The 19,291-nt window shown below is 41.2% G+C and overlaps 1 protein-coding gene across 29 annotated transcripts in view; it reads left to right on the top strand.

The window, feature by feature from the left end:
• Window positions 1-4,189: 4,189 nt before the first annotated feature.
• SOX6 (SRY-box transcription factor 6) overlaps window positions 4,190-19,291 on the top strand; it is a 719,303-nt gene continuing 704,201 nt past the window's right edge. For 3 of the 29 annotated variants that reach the window (XM_070384013.1, XM_070383997.1, XM_070384007.1), the window contains exon 1: window positions 4,190-4,323. The gene's annotated coding sequence lies outside the window, so the exon portion shown is untranslated. Of the gene's footprint in view, window positions 4,324-4,369; window positions 4,492-4,718; window positions 5,142-5,278; window positions 5,809-6,771; window positions 7,660-19,291 lie in introns of those variants that run through there. The other 26 variants (XM_070384014.1, XM_070383998.1, XM_070384008.1 and 23 more) reach the window with 15 other exon arrangements.

The following is a 19,291-nucleotide window of genomic DNA, read 5'->3' as shown; positions in this document are numbered from 1 at the left end:
CTTAAATGAAGTGCGATGGGCTGCTGGAGTCGTTGGTGTGTTTGTTATTCCTGTTTAAGGAAATCAATTGCTAAAAGTTTTCTCTGGGCTGTAATTAAAGTTTCCAACTTCTTCCTTTTTGGCTTTTTATACTCTTTCACTTATTCTTCGTTTCAGTAAAAGTTCTCATTCTCCGTGTTTTGGAAGACATTTATATTGGTACTATTTATACAGTACCTATAAAGCCCTTCCTCAAAGAAGTTAGAAACCTTAGGATGAAGTCATGTAGATCTGAATTGTCCTCCCGGCTGGTGTAAGGAGACTTTCAAGGCGAGAATACGAGTCTTTAACAGTCGTTTTGATTTTTGCGTGGGTGCTTTAAATATTAACTTCTCGAGCAGAATTCATTGCACTCCCCTTCCCAAGTTCAGGGGGACCTCTCTCCAGGAACCGAGCGCGCCTTTCATTTGCCGGTTCGCGCCTCTTCTCTGGAGGTGCGAGGCCAAACTTAGCAAAGCCGAGTTGTCTTTGCTGGTTGTCGTGCGCAGGGACACCCGGACAGCTCGGAGGCAGCGATAGCTGCGGGCAGGTAAGTCTGCTCCCACCGCTTGCCCCTCCTTCCCTCCCTGGTTCCCGGTGCTCGGTGCCGGGCTTCTTGCGCAGCGCGGGGCTCCGACCCCCAGGGAAAGTGAGCCCTAGTGTGCCGGGATCTGGCCACGGTGCCTGGGTGTCCTTGGCTCCTTTCGGAACTTCCTGGAGCCCGCAGGCCAGTGCGGACCAGGTGGAGAGTCCGGCACTTCAACCCTCTGCAGCGCTCTTTGCCTAGCCCCCCGCTCTGTACTGCAGCGCCTGTGGCTTGAAAGGGAACTCTTAGGGCTCACTCCCGCCCCCGAGGGCCACGTGTCAAACCATGCACAGCCTGAAGTGCGACACCAAGACCCCAAACTTTAGTTTCTTTCCTTTAGGGATTAATGTTGTGATTGGCTCGGGGTTCCGCCTTATCAATCTACTTTGGTATCAGTTTATTAGATAAAATCTAAAGAGGATTCTGCTGTTCCTCCTCTGAAGGTCCACTGCGGCCCAGTATTAGGGCCTTGGACGCAAGAGATCTTGATAATGTCGCCTTTTTTTTTTTTGGCCTTCTGCCAGCAGCCTGTACCTGGTCGGGGGGTCTGTCTTATTCCCCAGATTTCCCAGTGCTGGGTGATTTAAAGAACTCATACGCTGGTACTTGCAAAGCCAAACTTACCACAACTTTGAGAAACCCAAGTCGCGCCCCAGTGTTTCAGTCTGGGATGTTTCACTTCTCTCGGTGGCTCTACCCTGAGAATTTAGGCTTTGGGACTTAAAATTATCTCCTCTTCTCTCTGCTTTAACTCTGCAGGCATTTAGGAGGGGTCATTCGATTTTGCCCTTTATAAGATTTCCAGAGATTTTTTGCTCCTGTAGTTGAGTTCCAGGGCCAGAGAGAGGCTTTGGAAGGACAGCTGGGCCAGGCCACAGTCATTCACAAAAACAAAATAAAACAAAGACAAAATCAAAAGCCAGAAGAGATTTGACTCTTGTCTAGTATAGAAACACCAGTCTGGGTTTACCCGTTGGGCCTCTGAGGTCAAGGAGCACTCTTGGGAGTTTTGGGACCAGGTGTGAAGGAGCTGGCAGGAAAGGTGCCAGGCATTCTTTTCACTGGCTTCTAGGCTCTGGCCTCTCCAGGCAGATTTTTCCAGTCATGAAGGTCTCTGTGGGTGAAAGGGACACAAGATTTCTGGTTGGGGACTGTTGTCCTCTCCGCCAACAGTCATCAAGTCACATTAACTTGCAGTCTTCAAGCTTCTAATCCTCAAGCATCATCTTTCCCAGCTGGAATAGGAAATGAGCTATTCCTATTACTGGGGCTATTCCTTCTGCCCCACCAATCCCAGGTGCTCATCTTGACCCTTATTTCTGTCCTCTTCCTTCTCTTGTCTGGAGTTGATATGAAACCAAACATGGAGTATACTTTAAGAAGCCAATATATGACTAACAGACATCTCAGCTTGGTACCTCTTCTGCATTTACTTACTTTCTCCGTTTTCTTCAGTTAGTGGAACAAAGATGAGGTTTTCTCCTCTTTATCTTTTATCACTTGATCTGTGAAGGTCTTCTCAAGTTGGCAACCTTAGATTGCATTAACTTTTTGATTTTTCTAACTCTAATTCCTGACTCCTCTCTCCTGTCCATATCTTCTTTCACAAATTCCCTGTTTATGTAATGCCTCAAAGTGGCCCTCTCATATCAGTTTCTACATAGCGAGGACCTCACTTCCACAAATTTCTGTAGGTTTACACTGATCGTGTCAGAACCCCTCTCTTAGCTTTTAATCTTGATGTAATTTGGACTCTCCACTGACTTTAGTTTCTCAGATCTATTTCTTTGGGCCTGGCTTAAGGCAGGCCACCATCACCTTGTGCACACTGGCTGCCTGTTAGCTCTGTGTCTGCTGTTGTCAAAGCTAGTGTTCTCATCTATTTCTTTTGTTCTGTATCTCTGTCTATTACCTGACATCATGATTATTCTCTCCTCTCCCAGTCCCCCAGGTTTTTTTTGCACTGAGATAAAATTCCAGGTCTCTGTTCCATTAGGCCATGCTATACCCTTCAAATCTTTTATCTACCCTCACACCCATATCAAAGAGAATCTTTAATTTGTGTAGGTTTTTTTTTTTTTTTTAATGGGGGGTGGTTAAACATAATTTTCTCTATCTGACTTACATGTTTTTTGCAAAATGCTGTCCCGGGTGACTGAAACTCTTCATCTTTTACAACTTCCCAGCCACCCATCTTGAAATTGTTTCTCCAAATCTTTTCCTCTACAAAGTTGAGGTAATACACATATATCACCCACCCAATTCTGTGTAACACAAACTTAACCCTATAATAAATGTGGGACTATTTATCATTGTAAAGGTATAATCAATTTTTTCCTTGGTAGTTTGTACATGTTTTGTTATTCATAATAATTTTAACCCATAGACTCCATATTCCACATGGCCTCCAGAATATGGCCCCCTACATATGTTAAGAATCTCCTGTATCAATTCCTTTTTCTTTCAGTTGCTCTTCCTCCATCTTTTAAAATAAGGTCCTCTTCCTCTATTTACTGAAATCCTGTTAACCTGTATGTTTTCATGGTCTCTGCTTCCTGCATCTCTTTCTTCACTCTCTTTTGATTACTTCTCTTTTTCACTTTTCTTCATCCTTATTATTCATCCTAATATTCACCTTCCTTTCCTTCTTATTGGTCTGCTTTAGCTCCTGTTCTTTCTCTTCTCTGTTTCTGCCATGACTCACTTCTGTGGTCCAGTGCTACATCTCAGTACTTCCTAACATTCAGCCCATTCATCATCCTCTTCACATAACTTTTTCAAAGCACAAACTACCATTCCTGCATTTCCTCTCCCACCTTCTTTCCTCCTTTTCTCCAGTTTGCTCCTTTCTTTCTCCCCAGTTGTCTACCTTTCCCCCTCTTCAGTTTGCCTTCATCTAGACTCCTCCTTCCAACAACTCCAGCCCTAATAGCACTGCTGGGGTCCTTTACTCCTCAGCCGTTTTCTCTCCACCTAATACTTGTCACTATTCCCTCTGACCTCAACTCTCCCTCTTCTTTGTCGCCTTCCAATTCTCTCCTACTAGTCGCTTCACTCTTTCTTCTCAGGCGCGTTCTCCAGTTCCAACCTCCGCTCTCGCCGGTCTCTGCCCTCTCTCTCTCCGGCTCTCTCTCCTTTGCCTCCGCTCTCCCCTCCTTCTTCTTCCCCCGGTCCTCCCCCTCCCTCCCAGCTTCCCTGCCTGGCTCGCTGCCTCCCTCGCCTCTTGTCTCATCTTGCCTGTGTTGTCTGGGAGGGGAGCCCTGCCTCCTCTCCCTCGCTCAGATCAATGCCCTGGCCACTCACTTTCTGATGTTGCACGACGGGAAATGCTTTGAATACTTACGACATGGCCGCTCACACTGATTGCCAAGATTGACAGCACTAACCATCGCCTTCACTTGTTTCAAGGGGGAAGCCCCTAGTCACCCCGCTCTGCGCGCACCTCCTGGCACCCCGGCGGCAAACTTCTGCGGGTCAGCGTTCCCCCGCTCGGGGCGGGACACCCCCGCAGACTTGAGTTAACGGGCTTAGCCGGCCGCGGCGCTGGGGGGCTCTGCTCCCTTGCTCCCCGGGCTGAGCTAATTGACCCAGCAACGACTCCCCTTCCTTAATTTTTTTTTTTTATTTGTATCTTTCCCTTTTTTCTTTAATGCCATTTACTCCCGCGGCGCAGCGCACAAGGAGCCCTCCCGTGCGGTACCATCCTGGAGCCCGCCCAGGTAACCGGGACGGAGCGAGCGTTCTAGAGAGCGAGGGAGGCAGAGCGAGAGCGCGCGGCCCATTTGTGAGCTACCTGTTGGGGAGCAGGAGAGGGCAGGGGCAGGAACCCCGGGCCCGGCCGCCGGTCCCCAGCGCCTTCCGCTCTTGCCCTTCCGGGCAGCTTCAGGGTTAGTTTCACTGAGCTGGGACTGAGGGACTGGGGTCGGACAAGAACTGAGTGCGCGGAGCCCCGCGAGGGCGCGGGTTGCCGGGAGCCACGGCTGCCCAGCCCCGGCGGGTTTCCGTACTTGGCTGGGGAGGGGAGGTGGGGAGGAGGAGCGGGAGGAGGGCGCTCAGTGGGGCAGACGCAGAAGTGGGGGTGGGGGGGTGGGGGGAAGAGTAGAGGCTGAGAAAGGGGCCCGAGCGTCTGCCGCTCGCTGGTGGACGCGCGTATCCCTAGGATGCGTCCCCCTCTCGGAGAGTTGTGCCTTGTTCCGGAGGCGGTGACAGATCTGCGTGGCGGGCTTCTGGTTTTCTTGCCACCCCCGTATCCCCAAAATCCACTCGGAGAAAACACATGTTGTAGCTGTAGATAACTGTGCGTGGGACACTAAGGCAAAAGGGCAGGAGAGAGAGACAGACAACGCAACCTTTGACAACAGAAAGCTGTTATCGCCATCCTAAGTATTCGTCCGGAAATCTGTTCGCCCTTTCGGCCCACCTTATTCCTCCTCCTCCGCCTCCCCGTATAGATACTCTAATCTATATAACTGGGAATGTTATGAAAAAGAATCAGGTGGCTTAGAGAATGAATTTTTAAGTCTTCATGAAGTTTGAGGTAGGTATTTCATTGAAGTTTGCGCCAAGTGTGTGATGGAGGAAGCTCGTGTGCTTGCGTGTGTAGTGTTCTCTCTCTCTCTCTCCCCCTGTGTGTGTGTGTGTGTGTGTGTGTGTGTAAGCATATGTTTGTGCTGTGTGAGGGTTCAGATGGGACCGCTGGGTGGAAAGGCCCTTTGTGCCCACAAGAGGGCAGCATCCTGAGGGCTTTGTGAGCGCTGCATCTCTCGTTATCGCTGCAGGCTTGGGTTTGAAGAAAGTTATACCGAAACTTTCAAACTGATAGCACATCTTATTTCGTGATATTAAAAAAGCAAGGCATAAAGAAATTAAGAAGGAAAGAATAGAAGCGAAGAAAGAAGAGAGAAAAAAAGAAAAGCAGGCAGCCAGCCTACCCCGGGAGAGTCCTAGTCACACCAAGACTAGGGGGAGGGCTGTTTTAATTGTGGGTTTGGCCGACTGACGACTGGAGTGCCTTCCTCGGCTGTCTTAGTTGTAGCCGGAGGTCATGTAAATCGACCTTAAAAGAATGCATAAGCCATAAATTAAAATAAACCCTCACCCAAGGGCTGATCCATAAGTAGACAATATCCAACCTGGACAAAACGAGCTTCCCTCACGAGCCGAACTAAACCGCATCCCCCTAAAGAATAGAGACTAAATGCAAAGTAAGTTTCCCAGCGAATATTTTGTTTTCTTGAAAAGTGTTGGGGTGATTCGCCGTGTGACTGACTGCGATGTCGCAGTTTCCCGGAGCGCTTCAGTATTACCCAGGCTCCGGGTGCGGGAGGTCGGGAGGACCTGCCGGGTTTCTGGGCTTCCTAAAGGCTACCCCCACCCCACCCCCATTTTGGTTTGGAAACTTTGGCTATTTGTGGGGTTGACGATGGCCGAGGGTGGGCGAGAGTCTAGGATCTCCTCCGCGCTGTCTGCCCGCGTGAAGTTTACCGGGAGGAGCTCAAAGAAAACCCGGGTCGCTAGAAAAGCAGCTCGCTCCCTCCTCCCACCCTCACCCCAACGCCGCTCCGCCGCAACTTTCCCGGGACCCCGTGCGAGTTGCTTCCAGTTCCCTGCGCTCTCTCCCTTCTTCCCTCATCCTTCATTTTTGGACGTGACTTTGAATGATCTTTTTAGGAATAAGCAAATCGAATTCCGAGACAATCCGAAACCCAAGCACTAATCCGTGGCCCTCTTTTCCCTCGGACGCTCTGGCGGTGGTGCCGGGCCGGCGGGGGCGCGTGTGACGGGGCCGCCCAGCCCTTCCCCGAGCCGAGTCGGCCTCGGAGTCCTCGCTGCAGGAGCACAGTCGCCCGCGCGTTTCTTCCCCTCCTCGCGTCCCTGAGCCCCGCCAGCGCCCTCCGTCCTTCTCGGCGCCCTGCCCAGGCCCCGCCGCCCGCTGCCCACTCCGCAGATCCGCAGAGATCCGCCGCTCTGGGGCTCGGCCCAGGCCCGGGGGCGGTGCTGCCACCCGCCCGGGGCCCAGCCCGAGCCTGACCGCTCCCAGAGGGAGCTGCTTTCTTCTCCTTAAAGGGCCGGGCAGAAAAGGGAAGAGGCTTGTGCAAAGGTTGCCGGGGTTGCTCGGGCGCCCAGAGCGGGGCTGCGGAGGACAGATTAGCTCCGTTTCCTGGGCTATTTCCCGGGCGCTCCGCGCAGCTTTAAGATAAAAAGAGAATTGGTGTGTTTGGAACAGATAAAAGGTGGTTGTTGCTGGAGTGTTTTGAGGCTGTTTTTTTTTTTTTTTTTTAAGCTCTCAGGCTGACCAAGTTTGAAAACGTTTGTATGAACTGCCAGATATTGAATGTTGCCCCTATTTGGGGACCAAAAATTAGTCTTCGACTTTGCTGGCGGGGATGGGCTGTTAGCGAGATGGGTTGTCCCCGGCTGCTTCTCTGTGTGTGACCTCTTCGGAGGGCTGAACTTGAAGTTTCGGTCTCGAGATGGCCCAAAGCCGTTGCTGCGGCAAGCTGGGCTGGGCTCCGGACCTCCCGTCACACTCAATGGGGCACTGGGATGACGTCCGTGTCCAGGGCGCTTGACCCCGGCGCGCACTCTTGCGGCTGGCTGGGCTTTTGGCTCTGGCCGGGCGGCCCAGCCAACAACCCAGTGGAGTCGGGATGTGAAAGTGCCCCCTCTCCCTGCCTCCCTAGGGTCTCCTCCCTTCTGCCCTGTATAGTCACATGCCTAGGTTTCTCCCCGGGTCCCGAGGAGAACAGACACAGCCCCGCCCAGTCTATTTCTAGGAGGTGAGTTTGGTGAATAAAAAGGTCAAGTGGTCGGGTCCGAGAGCTGGTCCATGGCGAGGGGGGACAGGATGGACACCTGGCAAGGACCGCCCCGCCTGTCCCCCTCCCTCTTCCCCGGTCCGCCCAGCTTACGACTGGCCTCCGCAGGCCACATTCTTGCGCTAAGTGAGAAAATCTGTGGGAAAAGCAATCCCGAACCGGCCAAGAGCCGGCGAAGCTGATCCTGCGATGGCATTTTGTTTTGAACAGTTGCTGAGGTTGACGTTTCCTCATAAGGTAAGGTGTCACTGGACAGTCGGCTGCCCAAATGCCACATGTATAATTAGCCTGCGCACTCAGCACCTCGTCCCGGAGGCCCACAGGCACGGGCTTGGCGGAGCTGGTCCACTCAGCACCGTTCCAGGCTACAGGATTCCCGTGGGAGGGTCGAACCAACCAGGACAGCCTTCGGGAGGCCCTGGCACTAGAGAAGACTGTGACAGTGTAGTCTTGTCTTTCTCTCTCTCTCTCCACTTCTTGTTTCTTCTCTAGTTTTCGGCTGAGGGCAGACTTCTGGTTAGATAGGCAAACCCGACAAGCGGCAGGGTGAGTGCTGAACGAGGAAAGGGGATGCAGAGTAAATCTGGCACTACACCTACTCTACACACTCCGCCCATGGGGGAGGGCTGCTAGTGCCCTTCAGTCTGCACTATCCCAGTAGGACTAGCGCAGACTTGGCGTTGTATCCTGGCTTGGTTAGGGGCTTCAGTTTCTAGTTGGATTGTTCACCTGTTCTATGCTTCCTCCCGCACCCGCCCCAGAGGTCTCAGCAAATTGCTGTATGCGCTCTGATTGCAGTTTCTCTTCCCCCCCGCTCCAGGCCTAGCCACTTGGGGCTGCTAGTGTTCACTGTGCGGGCGAACCTGTAAATATCTGCTCTCTCCCTGTTTCACTCTTGTTCAGCTTGGGGTTTTTAGGAGCAGTGCCCTGTTCTGTTTGTACCCAGATTGGTGCTTGAGCTTCCTGCCTAGGTTTCTAGACCCCAGCTTCAGGTCAACTTTAGTCTGCACTCTCTGGAAGAGACCAGATGTCTGCAGTCATGAACATGAGCTTCCCCCTATCACCCTGTGCAATAACCATGGAATTCAACACTCAGCATTAGACACTTTCATCACTCTCCCTTCTTCCCTTGTTTCTAAGCCACTCAGATATTCCTGATACCTACTAGAAGATTCCCTTTACTTGAAAACAAACAAGCAAACATCTTAAACCTTCCACTAATTCAGTGGGATAGAGTTAGCTTGTCTATGGCAGCAAGGGTGCGCTTTTCTTCTAGATGGTGGGGACGTGGGTTATTTAGTTGCATTTGCTTTTGATTGAATCAATGAAATACTTTATTTTATTACAGCAGGGAAAAAGTTATGACTGATTTTTTTTTACTGTACCAGACCATAAATATATTATCCATGTATATTTGAGTGTATCTTCCTGAATACACATATGTAAGTGCATGGGCAGTAGGCCAAATGGCATGTAAATTTCTTTCTCCTGCATTTTTGAAAACCTCTTAAATCAAGAGTGTCCCATTCTAAAACAAGAACAACAAACACTAACCAAAAAAACACAAAATCCTTTAGACTCTGAAAGCAAGTAAGTGTGCACTACACATTTAGATCTAGCTTATGACCAAGGGCAGTAAGTGACCAGGATCTAGACAAGTGCTAGGTCATTAATTCCTCTGGCCCTGTTGCTTTTCTTGTATCACTGCCACCTCCTTTTTCCTCGGTTCTCCTACCATATTCTTTTTATAGTGGCAAAACTAAATATTGTTTATTGTATTTATTGTTGTTCTTAATTTTTATTTTGGAAGTAATAAGAAGGAACTTTCTCTTGGTATATATGTATTCTTGAAAATGCAAAATAAATTGCAAATTTATTATTACGGAGCATGATACAAGCTCCTGTAAGAGTATACTGTGTAAGCACAGTGCCCAACATTATACTACAAAGAAAGGTAGATGCAAAAAAATTAATAAAGCACTATCAATATCTATATCTTAAGTTGATTCTGTAATGGATTCAGTAACTGAATATCTAGAAGAAATGACATTCATATTGTCTGCTGGACATTTTTTCATTAGCAGTAGAAAGATATTTTTTCTTAGTAAGGGAAAAGCACATATTTAAAATGTTAACTTATTTAGCAAATCTCTCTCTTATAAGGCTTTAACAATATATTGCTTTAAATACATAAATGATAAGTTTTGGTGGCATTATTGAGATTTTATGCTGTTTCTATTTGACTTCTTTTAGGAATTATTAGTTTATTGCTCACTGATGAAATTTTTACACATATCTACCTTATATTGAAGAAACTAGTGACATTTTAAAAATCCTCTTTGAATTAGTATACTAGATACTGGAGTAAATGAATTTTATTTTTACAAAGTTTAATGTACATTGGCTTTAACCCTTACTTTTAATATCATCTATACTTTTCCATATTGTTAGGTTATAAACCTGTAAGTTTGAAAGTATTCTCTTATTAGTGAGATAATTGATATATACCTTTTCACTATTTACAAACAGCATTCTGTATAAGTATAGTAGAGTACAATTAAAATTTTGGTTGTTCTAAGAGCTATTTGTTTAAATATAGTTTAGGGGTGCATATATATCAATTGATGTTTTTGAAGTCAAGTGAAACATTCCATCAAGCTAATGTGCCTGAGAGTACCATATCAGGCACAGACAGGTACTAGAAATGATAAAACACAGATAACATTCAGCAAGATGATTTGCAGATGGGATGTATTATCTGCTGTCATGAGGTTAGATGGGTCATATTACTGTTTTTTAAAAAAGTTAATCTAGGTTATTTCAGAATTATCAAGGTATATGAGATGTAATGAGAACAGATTTTATTATAAAAACTTGCTAAAAGAATGAAAAAATAGTTTTGCTTTTTAGAGCAGAAAATGGACTCTCTTTGCATTTGGATTGCTTCTTGTTTAAGAAATATAACTCTCCCCTATTATTTTTTTTTTTCCAACAATGAAAATAATGTATTGAACATTTTGTGTCTTTATCCCGTCCTCACATTTTCTACTCACTGTCCCCTGACTATCAACATACTCAAGTAAAACAAAAACAAAAACAAGCTGGTACTCCAGTGTAGTCTATGAAAAGCAGCTTTTATTAACTGTTAGCACATTTTAAATGTATAGCATATCATTTTCGCTTGAGGTTCTTCAACTGTGATCTGAAAACTAATTGTTTTGATAAGTCATATCAGAAACTTTAATCATTCTCTCATTATATACTCATTATACATTTATACGAAGTGTGTTTTCATTTTTCTTGTTCTGTGGAAGAGGGTAAAAGTTTTTCAGCTAATCGTTTTGTTTAGACTTTTAGTCAAACTGGAAATAATTTTAAATTTGTGTTATGGTTCTTAATAGAGCTTTTCAGATTTAAATATCCACTGTCATAATTTGGATAAAGATATCAATTGAGAGTGTAGGTGGAGATTGTAAGATGAAATATCATGTACGTTTACTATGTATTCTCTCCTCTGGAAAAGGCTGCTGGTCTGTTTTTCCTCAAATCTGTGGTAGTCTCAAAAAAAGGGACCTCAAAACCCTAAAACCTCAGAGAAACAGTATCGATTCAGTTCTTAACTGCAAATCCTTCATATCGTTGCTCAAAATATCCAACTTTACACTAATATTAGCCATTCTTTTTATAGTGACACCATGCTTAGTAAAAAACTTCTAAGCACTGAGGTCAGGTGTTGAGATTGGATTCTAGTTTATTTTTTATGAATCAGATAAAGATTTCTGTGCATGAGACCATATGTGAAGATGAGAGAACAAGAACATTTCCATATCAAAGGCAATATATCTGAGGCTGCATGGTAATTAAAATGCAGTGGTTTGGACTCTGTGCACTAGCACTTAAGCAGAGCATTGCCGGGACCTTGTGCATCATGCAGGCGGTTGCCTCTTGCATACTTCTTGAAATACACTTATAATTTTGTACAAACATTTATGCCAGTCCACACTTTTCTGTGGATAATTTGTATTTCATCCAAACCATTCAGAGTAGAAGTTATTTTTTGAGCTACCCCCTCATTATGGCTTTTGTGCATCAACTATTTTTATTCTAGTTGTTTGTATTTCCTTTTACCAGAATGATGGCTTGTTTATATTCAGAATCTCTTCTTGCTCCTCTAAGACCCCTTATATATCACTCATGTTTTACTATTCACTCAAAAAAACTTTCATCTTTAGTAAAGATGTGAATTATTTCCTGAGGTTAATTGTAGATGTTGTTATCTATTGTAAACTAGTAAACTACACAAAATCAACTGCCCAGTTATTTCTGTTTTGTAATGCCAATATGTTTAGTAATCCCCACTATATTGTACAGTGCATAATATTGAAAAAGTCCTTTTCAGAATATTAAAAGAATTCAGAAATGTTCTTCTTTACCTTTTAAAGGCGTGCAAATACATAACGGCATTCTCTTTCATTTTACTGCAAGTGAAAAATGATTATTTGAAACTATAGAAATCTTTCTTTATCTAAAGAGTTATCTCTGCATTTATAGGGAGACATTTGGATTTAATTATAAAGAACTAGGTTAGCATTGTAACCTGTAGTTATTTGGGGATAAGATAGTGGGAAAAAAAGTATAACAATTGGTAGTCCCATGTTGTGTATATTTTAGAAAATTTGCATCTTTGGTAATTAACCTGAATTTTCTGCTCTGTAATTTTCTAGATTTTCTATTGCTGTATTTGCTCTCTTTCTATGCATGTGGCAAGGAATTCACTAGTATATTTTACTTACTAAGCTCTTCTAGTCTATAAAGCTATTAAAAGATTTTTCTGAATTAAAGCACTGTGTATTGAAGAAGCCTAATATGATATTGTGAAATCCTTTAAGAGTTTTTATGTTTAAAGTATTTTGGATCAAAATTACTTAAATATATTTATTTGATGCTTTTCAATGATGACATGTATAAATAAGCATAATAAACATAAGGTAAATTTAAAATCCTTTATATGATGTGTGTATTAGTGTCTGCAAACATTCTGTATATTCTCATTTCAGGTTCTCCCTTGATCTCTTTCTTCTCTGAAAATCTCACAAGATAAATCTTTAAATGATCTATTATCCTTTCTTTGTTCAATAATTTGTTGTTTCTACTCAAAGAGACAAATTGAATTGTCTATCTTTAATATATCCATTCAAATGCAAAAATGGACGTTAGTGCTATTTGTGATTTTTGACTTCACTGAGCACAATTTCTTTGCTTCTTTGAAAAGTAGTCCTTTAAAATTTGACAAAGAAAGTTAAAGATGCTTTACTTTCCATGACTACGCAAGCACAATATGTGGAAAAGCAAAAATGCAACAGATTTTTTAAAATTAATTTTTATTGATGTATAGTTATTTACAAGGTTGTGTTAGTTTCTACTGTGCAGCAAAGTAAATCCATTATACATATACATATATCCACTCTTTTTTAGAGTCTATTCCCATGTAGTCTTTTCAGAGTACTGAATAGGGTTCCCTGTGCTATACAGTAGGTTCTTATTTGTTATCGATATTATATATTAGTAGTGTATAAATTGGGAGATTGGGATTTACATATACACAGATTATTTTTTTTTAAACTTTCTATTTTGTATTTGGGTATATAACCAGTTAACAATGTTTTGAGAGTTTCAGGTGAACAGCAAAGGGACTCGGCCATACATATGCGTGTATCCCTTCTCCCGTAAACTCCCCTACACAGATTATTTTTTAATGACAAACATAGATTTCACATGGGACTCATTCTGAGGCATGGTTGCAAATAGTTGCTTTTTTACTTTACAAACAGATCATTGGGCAACATGATTGAGCACTTATTAAGTTCTGCATATCCTGAAGGGCATTTAAAAAATATATTATTTTCTGTTCTGCAACTTAAACAAAAAGCACTTCTTTGGTTTTGGCTGTGTCAGGTCTTTGTTGCTGTGCACAGGCTTGTTTTCTAGTTGTGGCGGGAGTGCTGCTCCCTGGCTGCTGTGTGTGGGCTTCTGGTTGTGGTGCCTTCTCTTGTTGTGGGGCACAGGCTATAGGGACATGGACTTTAGTAGTTGTGGCACGTGGGTTCAGTAGTTGTGGCCTGAGGACTCTAGAGTACGGGCTCAGTAGCTGTGGTGCACTGCTTTAGCTACCTTGCAGCATGTGGGATTTTCCTGGACCAGGGATTGAACCAGTGTCCCCTGCATTACAAGGCAGATTCTTAACCACTAGACCACCAGGGAAACCTGAAGGGCATTTTTGAAGTCACAAGTTTTTACTTTTTAAGAACTTTCTCTTCTGTTGAAGATTGTTGATATTTGATAGGTGAGAAATTTAGGCACAGTTGTCATGGTGCTAAGCAGGTCATTGGTAGAAGGGGAGAAGAATGCTCCTAAATAGGGAGAGAATAGTTTGTTTTTCTTTCTTGGGAAAGAAAGGGCAGGGATGTTATTATTTTCTCAGGAATAGTCTCCAGCTAGATCCATGGTCATTGAACTTTCTATATAGGAGAACTCAGCTACCCCATCTACCCTGAGTATATGCATGGTATAATCTCTCACCTTATGTTTCTTCATCTCTAAAATGAGAGTAATAATAATACCTACATCATAAGGTTATTGTGAGGATTAAATGAGGTAAATAAATGTAAAGCACTAAGCTCAATAGCTAATACATGTTATCGATTACTGTTGAAGTGGTATTGTACTTAGAATTATACAGATCTGGCTTCCAATTTAAGCTTTATGTGTACTTTTTGTGTAATCTTTGGCAAGCTATATTATCGATTGCTTTTCCTTTTATATGAAATATTCACAGTAATGCATGCTCCTTTCTTTCTTTCCTAGAGAGAATTATTCATTAGTAGTCTTGCAGATTTTGGGTAGAGTAGTGACTAAATGTAGAATTTGGATGTCTGGCTCTCAAATTTGAGCATATTCCAATTCTAAGGGCTAGAAGAGATTTTGAGAGGTCACCATTCTCTCTACTCCAAGGGTATATTTCTCCATTCTAATCAGTTAAGAAACTCTCTTATTATTTTTTGGCAAAGCCAACAAAGAAGGAGATTTTATAATCTTTGGTTATGTGTTTCAGTGATTAACATTTGGAAGTTCTGTATGTCAAAAATATACATCTTAATCAACTTTCTTTTGCTTTGATTTTAAGAAAAAATGGGAACACATTCATTTGAATGCCAGACCTACATGTGAAAATATCAAAATTAAACCTGAAATTCTATTTCTTGAATCTTTTCTTTGAAGTCTTATTTCCTAAACTAGTTGTGTGACCTTAGAAAAGATATGCAACGTCTGTTGGTCTCCATTTCCTAATTAGAAAATTTTTTTTCTTGTTTTGTTTTTCCCCTTGGCTGTGTTGGGTCTTAGTTGCAGCACTTGGCATCTTTTGTTGGGGAGCTCAGGCTCTCTGGTTTCACATGCAGGCTTAGTTGCCCCAAGGCTTGTGCAATCTTTGTTCCCCAACCAAGGATGGAACCTGTATCCCTGGCAATGGAAAGCATATTCTTAATCACTAGACCACCAGGGAAGTCCCCCTGATATTTAAACTGGGGATTGTGATAGAAGTTATCAGATATGGTTGTTGGGAAGATCAAGTTGGAAGATAATGTGTATAGAAGTGCCTAGAACCGTTCTAGACAACTGTGTTAGGATAAATCAACAATAGTTATAAGTAATCAGTAGTAGAACCATGGCATGAAAAGGGCCCTTAATTCTCATATGTTTTATAGAACTCAGTTTTCAAAGTGCTTTCATATTCATTGCCTCATTCAGTAAAAGGTATACAGGGTAGATAACCTTACCAATCATACTGTCTAACTTCCTACTTGATAGGAATAAATGTTTCAATTGAGCTTTGCTTCAGGATATTATTCACTATAAACAAAGCTTGTGTGTCATAAATTAGGGTTGGCATTTTTGACCTTCTTTTTTCCCCCAATCTCTTTTATATAATGTCAGTGCTCATTTATTTTATCTTCATACTTACTTCCAGAGCCAAACCAGTACTGCATTTCCATATACTGAATGTAGCTGAACAATACCATGTTGATCAGAAGCATTAAATGTCAGTTTACATGTCTTTATAGAGATTGTATATGTTAGACATTATATATGTCTAGACATTATAATGTCATATATATTAGACATTCTATATGTCTTTAAAAAATTAGGGAATAATTTGATTATAATAGAATAAATATGGCAAGTTTGAAAGATGACACTGTTTCAATCACCCTCTGTGTATTTTTGGTCTTTTAACCTTCCTGAGGCTTTCAATGGCTAAGTCAAAATATGGGTTTTATGAAGGAGGATTAATAAAAGGATACTTGGTGGTGAAAAGATGAGAACCACTTGATTACGTGATTTCAAAGATGAAAATGCACGATTGATCCTAGTGAAGAGTTATGAATATATGTAATTCTATGCAGTGTACTAGTTGCTATAATGGAGATATGTATAAGAGCAGAAGTACCTATGTCAAGGAAAGCTTCTAGTAGGAGTTGGCCTTTGAGCTGTGTCATAAAGGTTAATTAGGAATAACCTATTTGAAGTAGCATCCTGAAGAGCATTGGACATGAATGAAACATTTGATGGTATTATTGACTATTTTGTAAGGCATTTGATACCAAAATGTTTCATGTTTGTGTCTTTGTGATTCTAGAAAGGCCTTGTCTATCATAAATGTGAAGTGGCCATAAGCCAGCAGCTTAACCTGTGCTGATTTAACCTCTTAACTTCTCTTTCTTAGCTTAGTTTTGTGGTCAGGGATATTGTGAGTATATTTTAAGGTACAGAGAAGGTTTTCAAATTATTGATTCCTTTGAATATGTTGACTAAGTATTAAAATTAAAATAAATGGCTTATTAATATTTAAGCTGATGATCTGGACCATAACTTAATAAAATCTTGTATCTTACACTGTAATTTTTTTTTTAATTGGCCATTATCTTAGAGAAAGGGAAATACCTGGAAATTTTTAGATCTGGTTATTTCTGAGTTTTCCAACTATCAAGTTGGCATATTCCATAAATTTTTTTTTATTGAGAGATGATGAGACGGCTGGATGGCATCACCGACTCGATGGATGTTAGTCTGAGTGAACTCTGGGAGATGGTGATGGACAGGGAAGCCTGGCGTGCTGCGATTCATGGGGTCGCAAAGAGTCGAACATGACTGAGTGACTGAACTGAACTGAACTGAATGTAAAAATAAATGAATCCTCAGAGTGATTCAAAGTTTTGGGAAAAAATACAAATTATTATTATACAGTGATGATGGTGAACCAGTATCAGTACCAGAAATAGCAGTAGCAGAGCAACCACTCTCTACTCTTGATAACTTTCAAATAGGGATGCTAAATGTACCCTTTATAGTTTTGTAATCTGGGGTCTCACGTTTTCTAATAATTTTCTGAATGCCTTTTCTCTGAGCTACAAGCCTTCTTTGCTGTTTTTGGTTTGGAAGTTTTCTGGAATTTAGTAGCTTGTTTCTCCAAATTAGGTACACCTATTGAGATTTTGCAGTTTATATGACCTTGTAACATAATCACTTTCTGAAAAGGGCCTTATGGCCACATAGGCCGGAGAAGTTATGGCCCTCTTTACAATGGCCTTAACCTGTTGTTTTCCTTCCTATTGCTTTGGTGTGCTGTAGACTTGAAGTGCTGATAACAGCATGAAAAATATGATGAAATCTCTTCATTAAAAAGAAAGGCTCTGAAGCTGAGTAAAGAAGAGGAAAAACAATGTGAAAATTTTATAAAACAATTTAGTCATATTAAATTAGTTATGATGCTTAAAAGAACATTTTTCTTTAGGACTTTCAGTTGAGTTCTTTAACAAGAAACAAAAATTCAAGCAAAAAAAAAAAAAACTGAAATAATACAGCAACTGAACAAAGTTTAACGAACTTGGAACGTAGCATATTAGTTAATTGAGTCTCAGGCACATTTTTTATTCTTGAATCTGAAGGTCCAAATACACACTGGAGGAAAATTGGCCTATTTTAAAAATTCTTTTTTTTTTACATTTGTTTCCATTTAATCAACTTCTGAATTTTGAATTTACAAGTAAAATATAAAATGATGCTAGTAGTGGCTTTGAGTTTGGTTCCTTTTTTGTTTTTATTGAAGTATAGTTGATTTATAATGTGCCAATTTCTGCAGTACAGCAAAGTGACTCAGTAATACAAATATATACATTCTGTTTTAAAATATTGTTTTCTATTATGGTTTATTTCAGGAGATTGGATATAGTTTATTTTAAAATTTCTTAAGTGTAGTTCTCTCCCACTATAAAGATACATACTGAAAATAGATATATTGAGGTTTAAAAAAGAATTTTAATCTTGGAACCAACTAAAATTGCATCCTATATTTAATTTTTATTTTAATATAATACTTTAAGACATTATTAGAAGACATTTTCAGCTTTTTTGAGGTTAGACCCTTTAAACTTTTACAGACAACAGTTCAGAGAATACCTCTATTTATACTCTTTGTATAGATTTGTGTGATTTACAGGTATGCTAAGGTAGGGTTATGTACCCCAAATGCTAATGTGTTTTAAATTACGTAGTAATTTGTAACAGGCTTATTTTCTCCAAGGAAAATGTATATAGCAACCTACATTGGGGTGGGACTAGTGAACTTGGCAACTCTTAATTCTTATGTATGGCATGGCAGGGAAAGAATGAAAAATACCTCAGCTTTTAATTATGACTCTTTGGGACCTTTTCCAAAGTACTCATCATAATTAGTCATGTCTTAGTTGTGAAATTTTGTGTCTAATTTCTTCAATTATGTCCACACAGAAAACTCATTAATGTTATCAAGAGCTGTGCAAGTAAATTATGTGTGAAAATATATACCCCTTCATATTGTATGCTGATTTTTTTTCTTTTAAATTTTGTTAGCACCACTTTCACATCTTTGGATTTTTCATTTTCCTTTTTGATCTATGCCTACACTGACTTCTATTAAAATCTCAGTAAAATAGGACATTTGTATCAATGTCCTTTTACTTTTATGAGGCTGTGATTATATAGTTTTTACTTTTGGTTATTTCACAAATTTGTATCTGAGGTAATTTAAAAATAAATATAATTTTATTATATTTAGTAGGAGGGGCATTAAATTATTTGGTCATCCTAAATTGTTTCAAAGGAAGCTTCTATTTAAGTATATTGCTGCTGCATCTTAAAAGCAAGTAACTTTGACTATTGATAAAAAGTTTGTTTGAATGTTATCACATAGCATAGTTGGTGTCCTCTCTGCTTGATTGGGGGTGAATGTAGCAGTTTCAGTAGCTGAGGTGAAAAGATCATAATTTAAGATATATAAGGAGAGAAGGAAATACATATCTTAAGTGGCTGGGACAGCCTTAGGGCCACTGGACAGTACTGTTGGTAAAAGTGAGGCTGGTTGAATTCCTCTTGACAAGATGAAAATTTTACAGCTTATTTGGAAGAACTTCTGATCTGAATAGTGATCTTCAAACTTTTTGGATAGAGCATATCACCAGTGAAGTATTTATGAGCATGTGCCCTAATACATGTCCATATTTATTTAAACTTATACACATGTGCTATTGTGCTAGTATATGCTGTAAAACATTTACAATAGATATTAAAATGAAAGATGTATTGATAGAATAAATAATATTTTAAGACTGTGGTCCTCCTAGTTCTATAATATAATATAATATGATTTGTTATTTTTTAAAGTCTTAGTTTAATGCTTGGTGATAAAGTGATTGACTAGTTTGGTTCTAAGTTCAAGTTTCTTTGCTACATGGTTTTAATGCTGCCACAGCTAAAACTGATACCTCAGAAAGAA

This window comes from Bos mutus, chromosome 15, assembly GCF_027580195.1.
Source record: "Bos mutus isolate GX-2022 chromosome 15, NWIPB_WYAK_1.1, whole genome shotgun sequence".
Taxonomy (NCBI): Eukaryota; Metazoa; Chordata; class Mammalia; order Artiodactyla; family Bovidae; genus Bos; species Bos mutus.
Note: the sequence above shows the minus strand (reverse complement) of the source record. Positions and strands in the feature narration are given on the sequence as shown.